Source organism: Solanum verrucosum, unplaced genomic scaffold (genome assembly GCF_900185275.1).
Source record: "Solanum verrucosum unplaced genomic scaffold, falcon-dt-bn FXZP01000085.1, whole genome shotgun sequence".
Taxonomy (NCBI): Eukaryota; Viridiplantae; Streptophyta; class Magnoliopsida; order Solanales; family Solanaceae; genus Solanum; species Solanum verrucosum.
Genome location: NW_026019839.1, coordinates 508,837 through 521,587, shown reverse-complemented (window position 1 = coordinate 521,587; position 12,751 = coordinate 508,837). Strand labels below are relative to the sequence as shown.

At 37.4% G+C, this 12,751-nt stretch overlaps 1 protein-coding gene and 1 pseudogene across 1 annotated transcript in view; one reads left to right on the top strand and one right to left on the bottom strand.

Annotated features, from left to right (window-relative positions):
• LOC125815695 (protein NSP-INTERACTING KINASE 3-like) overlaps positions 1-12,751 on the bottom strand; it is a 451,704-nt gene that overhangs the window by 158,065 nt on the left and 280,888 nt on the right. The gene's annotated exons all lie outside the window — the stretch shown is intronic.
• Positions 11,780-12,631, top strand: LOC125815967 (uncharacterized; annotated as a pseudogene).

Below are 12,751 nucleotides of genomic sequence, written 5' to 3'. Positions count from 1 at the left end.
ATATAGAGAAAATAAAGATTACACATCCCTAAAGATCCGCCATTCCTATCCCTAAAGATCAGCTATTCTATCTATACAAATCTGCCATTGAATCCCTCTAAATCTGCCTTGCTATCCCTCCAAATCAGCTATTCTATCACAATATTTATTCATATGATTCTACAACAAATGTATATGATCATGCTAATTTATATCACTATATAATTACATTAATATATACAATCATTTATTTGTCTATCATGCTAACAACCCCACACTCTCTTCTCCTCTCTCATCGAGATTTGAGGATGGCAACTCTCATGTTATTTTAGTTGTGTCCCATCCTTTTGTTGGAGACCAAACACAACCACTACATCTCCAAAATACTATTGATTCAACGCTTAAACCAATTGTTCTACCAGACCTATATAAAAAACTGGAAACCAGTTAAATTTATTCATGGAGAGTCAACCATTGAATCACCATGGATAAGTTAATAAATTCCAATTAAATTCATTCTTGTGACATTGTACTAAGGTAATGTGCATTCTATGCGTGAACATAACTTGATCTTTGTGTCCTAATTCATATTTAAACATGTGGGAGATTCTTGGAATTTTGTTTAAGTTAAATTATTAATTAGTATTTTAAATGAAAGGATGTGTCTTTTAAATTAAAGGGTATGTCCTTTCCTTCTTTGGTTACCACCAATTCTATTTAGATCCAACTTCTATAGATTTCAACACAACTTTACATAGTATATTTCTTTACAATACTCTCCAAAGAACTCATTTATTCTTCAAAAAGGTCAAGTTCAAGCTCTTGATTTACAATAGGATTTCTTCATTATTTGCTTAGTGCAAAAATCCATAGGATTTTCATATCCGCTAAAACTATTTGCATACAATCCAATAGCAATCTCGCAGAGGAAAGGGAGCAAATATCATTTTTAGGAAAGTGTTTCATACGTGTTTTTATAATTGCAGAGAAGTAGACTGAAAATTGTATGTATTAATGAGTCTCCAATACTGTTTATATATAAAGCAACGTGACACATTAAACTAATTATCTAACTCCTAGGAAATAGGAACAGGTAATATACATGCAGTCCTATATTACGTGAGTTACACTAAAGTCCTAATCTATAGCAAATATTGAGTAGCATGTGCACTGTTAGTTTCAGGCCTTCAATTATGTGTTCGTTGTTCATGTTATCAAACTTCGATCTTTTTGTTCTTCGTCGTATAAATTTTGTGTTCTTGGAATATATTTTCCAACAGATCGCATCAGGCTAAGTACTGTTAGGGCTAAGTTAATCCTAGACCTACTAGATTGTTGGAATTAATGCATTCACACCTTGATGAAAATTTTCCAATATTGTCTTTTAGTTTTTCAAGAAGTCTTTTAAGAGTTTGTAATACATGTATTTAATAAATTGTGATATATGTATCTAGTTATTTGTGCAAGACCTTTGATTTTACATTTTATTAGTATAAATAGAGATGTAATAGATGATTATAATCATCTCAAGTAGCCTTAAGTAACCTATATAAAGCTCGAGCAATCTCTAAAGATAGTATTCTCCTTTTATACTTCCTACAAATTGGTATCAAGAGCAGGTTTTCGTTCTTAATCTGGAGTTCGGTGAAGGAAAAAATATGGCATCCAAAACAAATGAAGGTGATGTTTCTTCAGTTGCTCTTACTCCATTTTTTGATGGAACTGATTTTGAATACTGGAAGATAAGAATGAGAACGCATTTGAAAGCTGAAGGTTTGTGGACTATTGTTGTAAATGGCTATGAAGAGCCAGAAAACGATGGTGAACTTTCAATAGCAAAGATGAAAAATCTTGAGGCTAAGTATTGTCAAGATGAAAAATCCTTGAGCAAAATCTAAATGGGAGTCTCAAGAGCATATTTTGCGAAAATTGCTACTTATGAGACTGCAAAACAAGCTTGGGAGTCTCTAGAAACTGAGGTGTATGGTGACGAAAAAGTACGCACTATAAATCTTCAAACTCTTAGAAGAGAATTTCAAAATTTAAAGATGATAGAATATGAAAAAATAGATGAATATTGCACAAGAATCATGAATATTGTCAATGAAATGAGAAATCATGGTGATACAATTTCGGACCAACAAGTTATGGAAAAGATTCTAACTAGTGTCACAGAAAAGTATGAGTACATTGTTGTTATCACTGAGGAGACGAAAGATCTTTCTAAGCTTTCCTTCAAAGATCTAGTTGGATCATTTCGTGCACACAAGAAACGAAGATTTTTTCGTGAAGATCAACCCAAAGAGACGGTTTTCCAGTCCAGAACAAATGAGAATTCTCAAAAATTCTCAAAAAATCAACAAAAGAAGAATTACAATCCAAAAAAGAAGCAGGATCATGATGGTTCTTCTAATAAGTTTGAAGAAAAGGGTGAGAACATATCTAGTCTTTTTTGTAAAATTTGCAAAAGGGCTAATCACAATGCAGAAAAATGTTGGCACAAAGGCAAGCCCCAATGTAACTTTTGTAAAAAATTTGACCACATTGAGAAGGATTGTTGGCACAAGCAACGTGAGCAAGCAAATTTTTGTAAAGAAAAGGAGGAAAACCTTTTCTTTCCTTCTCACAGCAAAAAGCAATGAATGGTATGTTGATAGCGGTTGTATCAATCACAAGACTGGAGATGAAAAGGCTTTTCTCTCAATTAATATAATAGCATCACTACTAAAGTGAGAATGTGGAATGGAGCCTTAGTTGATGCAAAAGGTAAAGGTACCATTTCGATCAACATAAAAGGGAGCGGTAAGCAAACTCATGATGTTCTTTATGTTCCATGACTTGGAAGAAAATTTGCTTAGTGTTGGTCAATTCATGGAAAATGGTTATTTTCTTGTGTTTAGAGATAATTATTGCAAGATTTATGATAAAATTGAGCCAAATCAAGTCATTGTTGAAGTAAAGATGATAAAAAGAAAATTTCATTTACAATGCATTCAAAAATGAAGTTGTAGATGATTCATGGTTTTGGCACAAAAGATTTTGCCACTTGAATTTTCATGGTTTGAAGTTTTTCAAGCAAAAAGACATGGTGCAAGGCCTTCCTGAGATACATATTGAGCTTAAGATAGAGAATACTTCTATCATATCTTTAGATGTGTCAAAACAAGAAGAGAATGAGGATGAGGAAGATGTCCCTCAAAGGGGAGAAATCTCAGATTATGATGTGAAGAACCACCTCCAAAAGGAACAAAAATGTTGAGTGAAATTTAGCGAAGATGCAACTTTGCCAGTGTTGAGCCAAAAAGTTATGAGGAGGTAATAAAGCATGATGTTTGGAAGAAAGCCTTAGCAGAAAAAATTTGGATGATTGAGAAAATAATATTTGGGAGTAAGTGACTATACCTAAAGAAAGAGAAGTTGCAAGTCTAAAATGGATTTACAAAACCAAACTCAATCAAAAAGGAGATATTCAAAAGTACAAGAGAAAGGCAAATTCAGTTGCAATTATTGTCAGACAGGAGAACAACTTGATGACATCTTCATCAAAGCATTTCCAAGAGAAAAGTTTTGGTGTCTTCGAGAAGGCATTGGAGTTGTCAAGCAAATGCATTAAGGGGGAGTGTTAGAATTAATGCATTCACACTTTGATGTTTAGTCTTCCAATATTGTCTTTTAGTTTTTCAAGAAGTCTTTTAGGAGTTTGTAATACATGTATTTTATATATTGTGATACATGTATCTAGTTATTTGTGCAAGACATTTGATTTTACATTTTATTAGTATAAATAGAGATGTAATAGATGATTATAATCATCTCAAGTGGCCTTAAGACTACAGTTATTGGAGAAAGAATTGGGTAAAATTATCAAAAAATTGTCTATGATAATCTTCCACTGTATTGTCCTCATTGTAAACATCAAGCGCATGAAGAAAATAAATGTCGCTTGTTTATGGGATAAACCTTTTCTAAAGGTGCTCAATTTGTCACGACCCGATTTCTCGAATCATGATGGCACCTACTATACCCTACCAGTAGGTAAGCCAACTCGAAACCCAGAACATCAAGCAATGAGTGAAAGGGTAGAAAATAGCGGAAACAATAAACTAAACAAGGACAACAAGGTGGAAGGAAACCAAACTAAATATATACAGAAATCCCTCCCAGAACCTGGAAGTCACTAGTACAGAGCTATCTAATAAAGAGTACAAGTCCCAAAAGTGGACCACAACAGAGCGTGTCTCAAAAGCAACAAGACTAGCTAAACCAAAAGAAAGAGGCAGAACAAACCCAAAACGCCAAGTGCTCGCCCTCGTCTCCGAGTCACAACTGCAAAAGAAGGTTGGAACTACTCACCACTGATAACCTGCATCACGAAATAGATGCAGAGCGTAGCATGTGTACCAACACAATAGGTACTCAGTAGGCATCATAGGTCAACTGAGCAAAAAGGGTAAAAACAATATGAAAGGATAGAATCTAGACACAGAGAGGTCAAAGCGGATATGAAAAGAAAGCACACGAACATACCAGAAATAAACTAAGTACAACTAAACTAAACCTAACTGGACCCCCATAAGCCTAGAAAGTACACTCGTGCGCAAGTTCAAATAAAACCTAAACGGACCCCCATAAGCCCGACAGGTACACAGAAAAGCTAAGTCTACTGAGAAAGAAGAAAATCGGGCTCCCAGCCCAAAGTAACTAAGATAATCCATCAGACTCCACCCAGCCAGTAGTGCACTCCCAGCCTAGCTAGAAAGAGTGACCCCAGGGGGCACCCAACCAAACAGTCCACTCCCAGCCCAGCTAGAAAGAGAGACCCGTGAGTGAGGTAGATATCGTGAGTCGTCCTACCAGGCAGTCAGCTCCCAGCCCAACTAGAAAGAGCGACCCGGGGACACCCAGCCAGCAGCACACTCCCAGCCCAGCTAGAAAGAAAGGCCCGGGGGTGATCGCCGATATCACCGAGTCTACCCAGCCAGTGATACGCTCCCAACCCAGCTAGAAAAAATGACCCTGGGGTGATGGTATCTCCAATAGGACCCAATCTAACAACAACCACCATGGAACACCGTCTACTCTAATAATCACATAAAAGGCTTCAAGCCTATACTATCTCAATCCCGTGCCTCTAGTGATTCACCGGACTTTCGCGAATGCGTTGGAACTGCTGAATGAAAGGGAGAAGATACATAAGTACAACAAGCAGCGATAACGCCTAATCTAAGGCTCAAACTATCAGACTCAAGTCTGCTACTCCAGTCTACAATGAGCTAAGTCATTCGAACGACGTCGACAGAAAGTCAAGGCTATCCAACCCACACGAGTCATAAGTCTAAGGCAATGCTAGCCTAACCTAGACTAAGGACATCATGCTTACGGTTAAGGATGAACAAGGCATGCAACACATAGCATACAAGCATATAATAGCATTTAGCACATAAGCATGCAACTCTACTAAACTAGTTAACATGATACTACACCCGAATATGGCCAATCGATCCTAACATGAGGTATCTAATCAAAGTAAGGTAGAAAACTGGTACCCACCCCCAATTCACTCTAATCGACATGCTTTTACACAATTACGCTCAATCTAAAAGAAAGGAAGCCGTAGCCTACCTTAAGGCTGACCGCGCGCGCTCCAAATCACTTTACCGGAGTTTTTTCTTCCCGAACGACCCTTGAACACTGTCACTTTATCAAATATAGGATCACAACATTAGTACGGTCGTTTAGACACCAAAATCACAACAAATGGAGACTGGTCAATTTTGGAGTCACAACGGAAATTGTGGGACCCGCACGAAACTTTCTGAAATTGACTCTGTCAAGAGACCCTAAACAGCACCCCAAACTTGTGTTCCAAAATGGAACACAATTCAAGGCTCAAAACATAGCAAAAACCAACAAGCAAGAAAACCACACTTTCATCAACTTAAAAGAAAACAGCAGCAGTCTAAACTCGGAATTAATGAAAATCGAAAAGTTACTAGCACTCCTTGAACACTCTACAAGGTAGCCACGATAATTCCCAACATGTGGGACTTCGAATCACCCAAAACTGAGCTAAAATGTGTGAGATATGACCAAAACAAGAATGCCAAAAATAAAGGCTCGAAAAAGGGTACAACAGTCAGGTTAATCACGAAATTACCTCAAACTACGTGCACCCGATAACTTCCAAACACTCTACAGCGAAGCCACCGAGAATATGAAGCTCCCGCACTTCGAATCACCTAAATCCGTTGAGAGATAAGGGTTTTAAGTTTGGAAAAGTTGGCTGATATATCTGCATTTATAGGAGATTTCTGCAATTTTTTTCCAAAACATAAAAACTCTGACGGGGTGCTTTGAACTCGTTCGGAACCCCGTGCACGCAAACGAGATATGCAACCATACCAAATTTGATATTCCGGACTCAATGGCGCAGTCAAAATTTCCATACGAGGTCATCTTGACAAAAAATGGGTCCCACACCCAAATGTCATTTTAAGTCAAAAACCACAAAAGGGCTCGAAAAAATATCAAAAACCTCGGGACACAAAAGAAGGGTCAATCTAGACCAAAATCGACATTCCGGAGCTAACCGCACTGACAGAATTCTCATCCGAGCGCGTTTACTCAGAATGTTGACTAAAGTCAAACTTAAGCTTAAACTTAAAGTTAAAACGCCTAATCGCACCGACTCACACTGAAAACCTCGGGAGTCATGCCGACCATGCTACTAGCCTAAAATGACTCTTCCGGAGCTGATGGAATCGTTAGAATTGGATTCTGATGTCATCTTCTTGAACTTTTGATCGAAAATGATCGTTCAAGGTTCATAAGCTCCAAAAACACTAAAGCTCGCACAAAAGCCAAACGAACGACCAGGTGACCGAACTGTCAGTCCCAGTAAGTCATAAATGACTTGGGGTCGCTACAAAAACTCTCTAAACGACACACAGAAGGTAAAACACAGAAATGACCAGAAGGGTCATTACACAATTAGGTGATGAAGTTGGGTGAGATGTTGCACTTATCCAGCCTAATTCTGAGGCTAAGAATATGAAGTAATTAAAGGGAGATGCCCTTGATTTTTTGAATGCTAAAAGAGCTGGGAAAAAAGATATTGAAAAACCTGTATGTGATCAAAATACGGGGAAGAAATTGGTTGGGAATATTAATTCAAACAAGAATAATTCTTTGACTATTGTTGCAGGGACAACTGGTGGAAACAGAATTGTCGTTTGAGCTGTTCAAAGTGACCTTGTTACTAATGAAATTTATCCTAATATCGAGGCACAGAGCGTAGGAAAATAGGTCGTTGAATATGTTGGAAAGGAGCTACCTACATTATCAATTTCCAAACATATTGAAATTAGAATTTCAGAACAAAATACCTCCGTTGTGGCAACATCAGGGAATCAAACTCTTGTTCGTACTGGAGAGATACTGCAGCAACAACAAATGGATGTTTCGTATGTTCGCAACAATCAAGAAGGTGTGGTTATTTCAGATATAGTAGGGTTAGCGTGTTGTCTTTCCTTGCGAGGGTATGGGTTGGTAGCGTTTGTAGTAGTCCTAGCCTTGAACTTGTAGTTCTTGTCTGTGATACCTATAGCCATATGTTGTTTACTGTGTTTTACCTCTCACAGTATTTTCTTGATGTTATTGTCTCCTTTGTTGATTATACACTATTTTTCTTATTGGATGTTATGTTTTATATACTGTTTCCTCTTCTTTTACTTGGATTTGATGTACTTGCGCTGAGGGTCCTCCGGAAACAGCATCTCTACCTCCACGAGGTAGTGGTAAGGTCTGCGTACATTCTACCCTCCCCAGACCCCACTTAGTGGGATTTCACTGGGTATGTTGTTGTTGTAGTTGATCGTGTTGGAGTTAAAGTGCAAAGTAGTGAAACAACTACAAAAGTGTCGCTGGACCTTAGAAAAGTAAAAAAAAAAGTTATGGGGAGTTTATCAAGGTCAACACAAAAAGAGAAGATGTAATGGAGGATGAACATATCGCTTTCCTAATGATGTTGTTTTGCAAGTAAGTCTTTTGCAATGGTTTGTTAAGGGTAACAATTGAATACAGCCAATTAGTCATTGCTCTTGCTTCGGGCAAGAAGATTACTTGGCTCCTTTGGTATTATCCCATCTGATCGAAGCTGTAGAAATTTAGTTACCAAAGAGTTGTATTATCTCATCCTACAACTTTGGATGCAGTGTTATTTTCTTGAATATAGACCTTTGCCTTATTCTTCATAAAGTTGTTCAACTTTTGGGGTTGCCTTGGCTCAACGCAAGTTAAAACAGAATAGCTCCCAGAATGCTTTAGATTCTTATATTCATGCTCCTCCAGAAGTCCTAGCCTGTTCACTCCCCTTTCTCATGAATGGCTGAGATTGATGTTGTAACATACATCTCTTAAGCAAGAGCTAAACGACATCTGGTCCTATTTTCTTATTGTTTGAGACCTCCATTATGGCCTTGCATTGGGCAATTCAAGAGTTGTCCAAGTTGGAGTGGAGTATTACTCTCCAAATCAATTTACATGGAAGTTTGGCATGACACAAACAATGTCTCTCCCTCCTTATTAGTCAATCAATACTTTTTTATTCGGTAGAATTATTTTTGATTCAGTAAGTTGTATTCAAGAAGTGGATTCAAGGTTTGTTCAATTGATGAGAAAATTTTCAGTTGTGCAATTTCATATAAATCCAAAATGTACGTCATCCTTTGAGTCCTGGTGGTTGACTTATATACATAAAACTCAGACTGAATCAGTTAAGGAGATTCTAGATAGGATTATTGCAGGAGAAGCAACCAAGATTGTACGAATTTTTTGCCTTCATTTATAACACAATCAAAAGTTTGGCTGTATTAACTATGAAGGAAAAAGTTTCATACAGTACCTTTGTTCCTCCTTTTCTTGGTTGCTTCTCCAGCAATAATCCTATCTAGGATCTCCTCAGTTATTAAATTTGCACAAGGGCTCAAAGAATGGAATACATTTTGGATTGGCATGAAATTGCACAACTGAAAATTTTCTCTTCAACTGAAAAAACCTTGAATCCACTTCTTGAATACAATTTACTGAATCGAAAGTAATTATATCGAGTGATGAAGTATTAATGGTATGATGAGGAGGGAGAGGCATTGTTTGTTTCATGCCAAACTGTCGTGTAAATTGATTTGGAGAGTAATACTCCACTCCATCTTGGCCAACACTTGAATTTGTCAATGCAAGGTCATACTGGAGGTCTCGAGCATTAAGGAAACTAGACTAGATGTCATTTAACTCCTGCTTAAGAGATGTATGATGCAATGGAAATCTCAGCCAATCAGGAGAAAATGGAGTGTACAGGCTAGGATTTCTGGAGAAGTATGAATAAAAGAATTTAAAGCATTCTCGGAAGCTATTATGTTTAAACTTGCCTTGAGCCAGGGCAAGCCCAAAATTTGGACAATTTTGTGAATCAGAAGGCAAAGGTCTATATTCAGGAAAATAAGGCCACAGCCAGAGTTGTAGGATCCAGAAGGACCGTTGCATGACCAAACTCTCTGGTAATTTAATTTCTACAGCCTCGATCCAAATGAGATAATATAAAATGAGCCAAAGCAATCTTCCTGACTGAAACAAGAGCAATTGCTAGTTGACTATATTCCATTGATACTCTTAACTAACCATTGCACAAGACGAACTTGCAAAGCCACATAGTTAGGAAAGCAATATGTTCATCATCCATTACATCCTCTCTTTCCGTGTGGACCTTGATGAAACCTTCATAAGATATATTTTTAGTTTTCTTTCTCTATTGAAAACTAAAGGTTGAAATTGGGATATCCAGGATTTCTTTACATCTCTTATGCATGATGTATAAGCCCTATCAAAGCAACAATGTCCAATACGGTTGGACCCATCATGCCAAAGTTAAAATAGAAGGAGTTATTTGATATTAACTAAAAGCACAGGGCAACATACCGAAGGTTGTTATCATGGGGTATGTCGATTTTAGATAACTGGATGGCATCATATATACAAACAGTGCTCCATGTCTCCCCTTTTACCTTCTCCAGTTGATCAACCCAATCAACCCATCCTTTAGTTACACTTAGCCATGACTGCCATGTTTTCCTTTTGTGCCAACCAGGTTACAGAGAGTGTAATGGAGTTTCTCTTCTTCTGCTAATGGATAAAATGACTCAAGCTCAGGAGGAAATCCATCCCTAAAGCACACGCCATAATGCATTAACTAAATTACTACTAAATATTTTTGCGACAATAAATACTGTCACTAAAAGAAAAATCTATTATCACTAAGGGTATGTTTGGAAGTCATCTTGGTAATTCGATTTGGTGTAATTGGGTATAATCACAATGTCAGACTTGCTTGATTGGTCATGTAATTACTTGGTCGGAAGATAATTGGCAGGGGTAATTACACGTGTAATTGACATGGGTAATTACACATGTAACTGGAAGGAGTAATTATACTCTCCAATTCTCAAGGGAAGCTGGGAGTTGCTGGTAATTAGGTGGTGTAATTGTAAGTTGGTTACCATTTATTTCTTTTTTGTTGTAGTGAATGTACAATGTCCAATGTTATATTATATGCTAGTGATTAAAATAAAATTATTCATTGGTACACTTTAGGGACTATTTAATCAAATGTATGTGGTAATATTTTGTGTATTTTTGTCATATCTGGCAAATATCAATTTTATAAGTCTAAAACTAGTGTGAGTGGTCATCAGTGAAGCCATAAGCTGACAGATTTTAAGTTGTTAGATAGGAATTAAGCCCAATATTGATAAAGGAAAAAGGCCGGCAAATTAGACTATTTTGTGCCTAGTTGATTGATTGATTGATTGCCTCACTACTTCACCGAGGTAGGGGTAATGTATGTGTACACTCTACTCTCCTCAGACTCCACTTGTGGAATTACACTACGTATGACTGTTTTCTTGGTTTGCAGAGTTTCCCCTACACAAGGTGAATGCGGCATGCTACATGTAACTCAGAAAATGCTCGAAATTTGGAAGACATTTCGCGATGTAGATTCAGATTCTGATGATCAAATCGTGATCCTTCAGGAGATGCACAGCCAATTAAGAGACAATCTCATTCATTATCCAGTACTAGATCTTGATATCATGGACTCTGTTATTGTTGATGCCGGACTTGTTATTTACTTAATTGTTTGACATCAAAAAGGAGAAGGAAGACATGATGATTGAGGATGTGAACCAAGCACTTGGTCTTGATCTCCCGAGGCATGTTGAGACTATCAAAGCGATTATCTACCACATCATTCACAAGGCGTTTTCCTTTACCAGTGAGGACTCTGATCGTAGAGAGAAACGTGCTGATGAATTAGCTGATGCACTTCGTAGAACTTTATTTTCCAAAAGACATCTAGTCCTTGTTGATGATGTGTGGGAATCTAGTGTATGGGATGATTTAAGGCCTTGCGTCCATGATAGAAGTAGAATCATTCTAACAATGTGGCATCTTGAAGTTGCCAATTGTGCTACAACTATTAGTGGTCCAGTTCATCTTCGAATGCTTAATGATGACGAAAGTTGGAAGTTACTAGAAGATAAGAAAGAGTGTTTGGTAAAGGAAGTTGGTCAACATAGGAAAAGGAATTGGAGGCGCTACTAACTTGTTCTCCCTTTCCTACTCGTTTCCAATTCCTACTTGTTTCAAATTCAATAAAAAGGTGCTTCTCTTTTTTCTTCCTATATATATACCTAATAATAACAAGACTAGATCAATTATTCTCACAGATGTTCCACCAACTTTTCCGATGGCCGGAGTTTCCATTCTTCAACCACAAGATGTTCTCAAACACCATGTAAGTTATCGTCGGAATTCTACTTGCAACCCTCAAACCAAACCCTAAACCTAAGAATAACCGAAGAAAGCGAAGTCCAGAGAAAAATGGATCTGCTAAGTTTTCCACTGTGAAAATTCTTAAGCGTGGTCAAGTGTTGAAGGTTGTAAAGGAAAACAAGGGTGAAGATTTGGTGCTGTCGACTACAGATATGGTGGCTAAGCACACAAGGATTGCTGAATTCTATGCTGGATGGGGTTTCTCCTCCTCGCCGCCACCGATGATGCAGAATGAAAGTGGCTGAAGTTGTTAAGTTAGCACTTTAATCCCTGAAGTTATAGTAGTATTATATTTTGTTTAATTGCACTTTAGTCATCTTTGTATGAGCTGGCATAGCTCTGTCAGAAGCAGTAGTAGGTGAGGACACTGTTGCAAGCATACTCTATGAATCAGCTAGGGTTGTGGTCCTATATATATTGTACTGATGAAAATGAAATGGGATTATCTTGTTTGCCATATATCTCTTAGTTGTAAGTTAGCTTAGCAACTAGTTGTCTTCGTCATTTTCTATTCCCTGAATTTCCCCTTTTTTTCTACTGTTCCATTGATTATTATTCATCAATATTACTGTTCCATTGAATCTGCATTAACCGAGCTCTTTGCCTGTGCCGGCTTTCTTCAAGAAGAAAAGTGAAGATAACCTCGACACTACAAGTGACTTGAGGCGTCTTCTCAGGCTCGATCTGGCAGACTAGTTATATGGGATGTTTCAATGATGATGATTGAAAAACAAGTTTGTGTATAGCTCGTCAAAGCTTCTCTTATTTTTTCAAGGGGAAGGAATTGTTTAGCTCCTTTATAATGTAGTAACGGTAGGTCCTTCTGTATTTTATTATCTCTTTGATTTTATATGTAGTACAAAGATTGTTGAACCAATGGATTTCA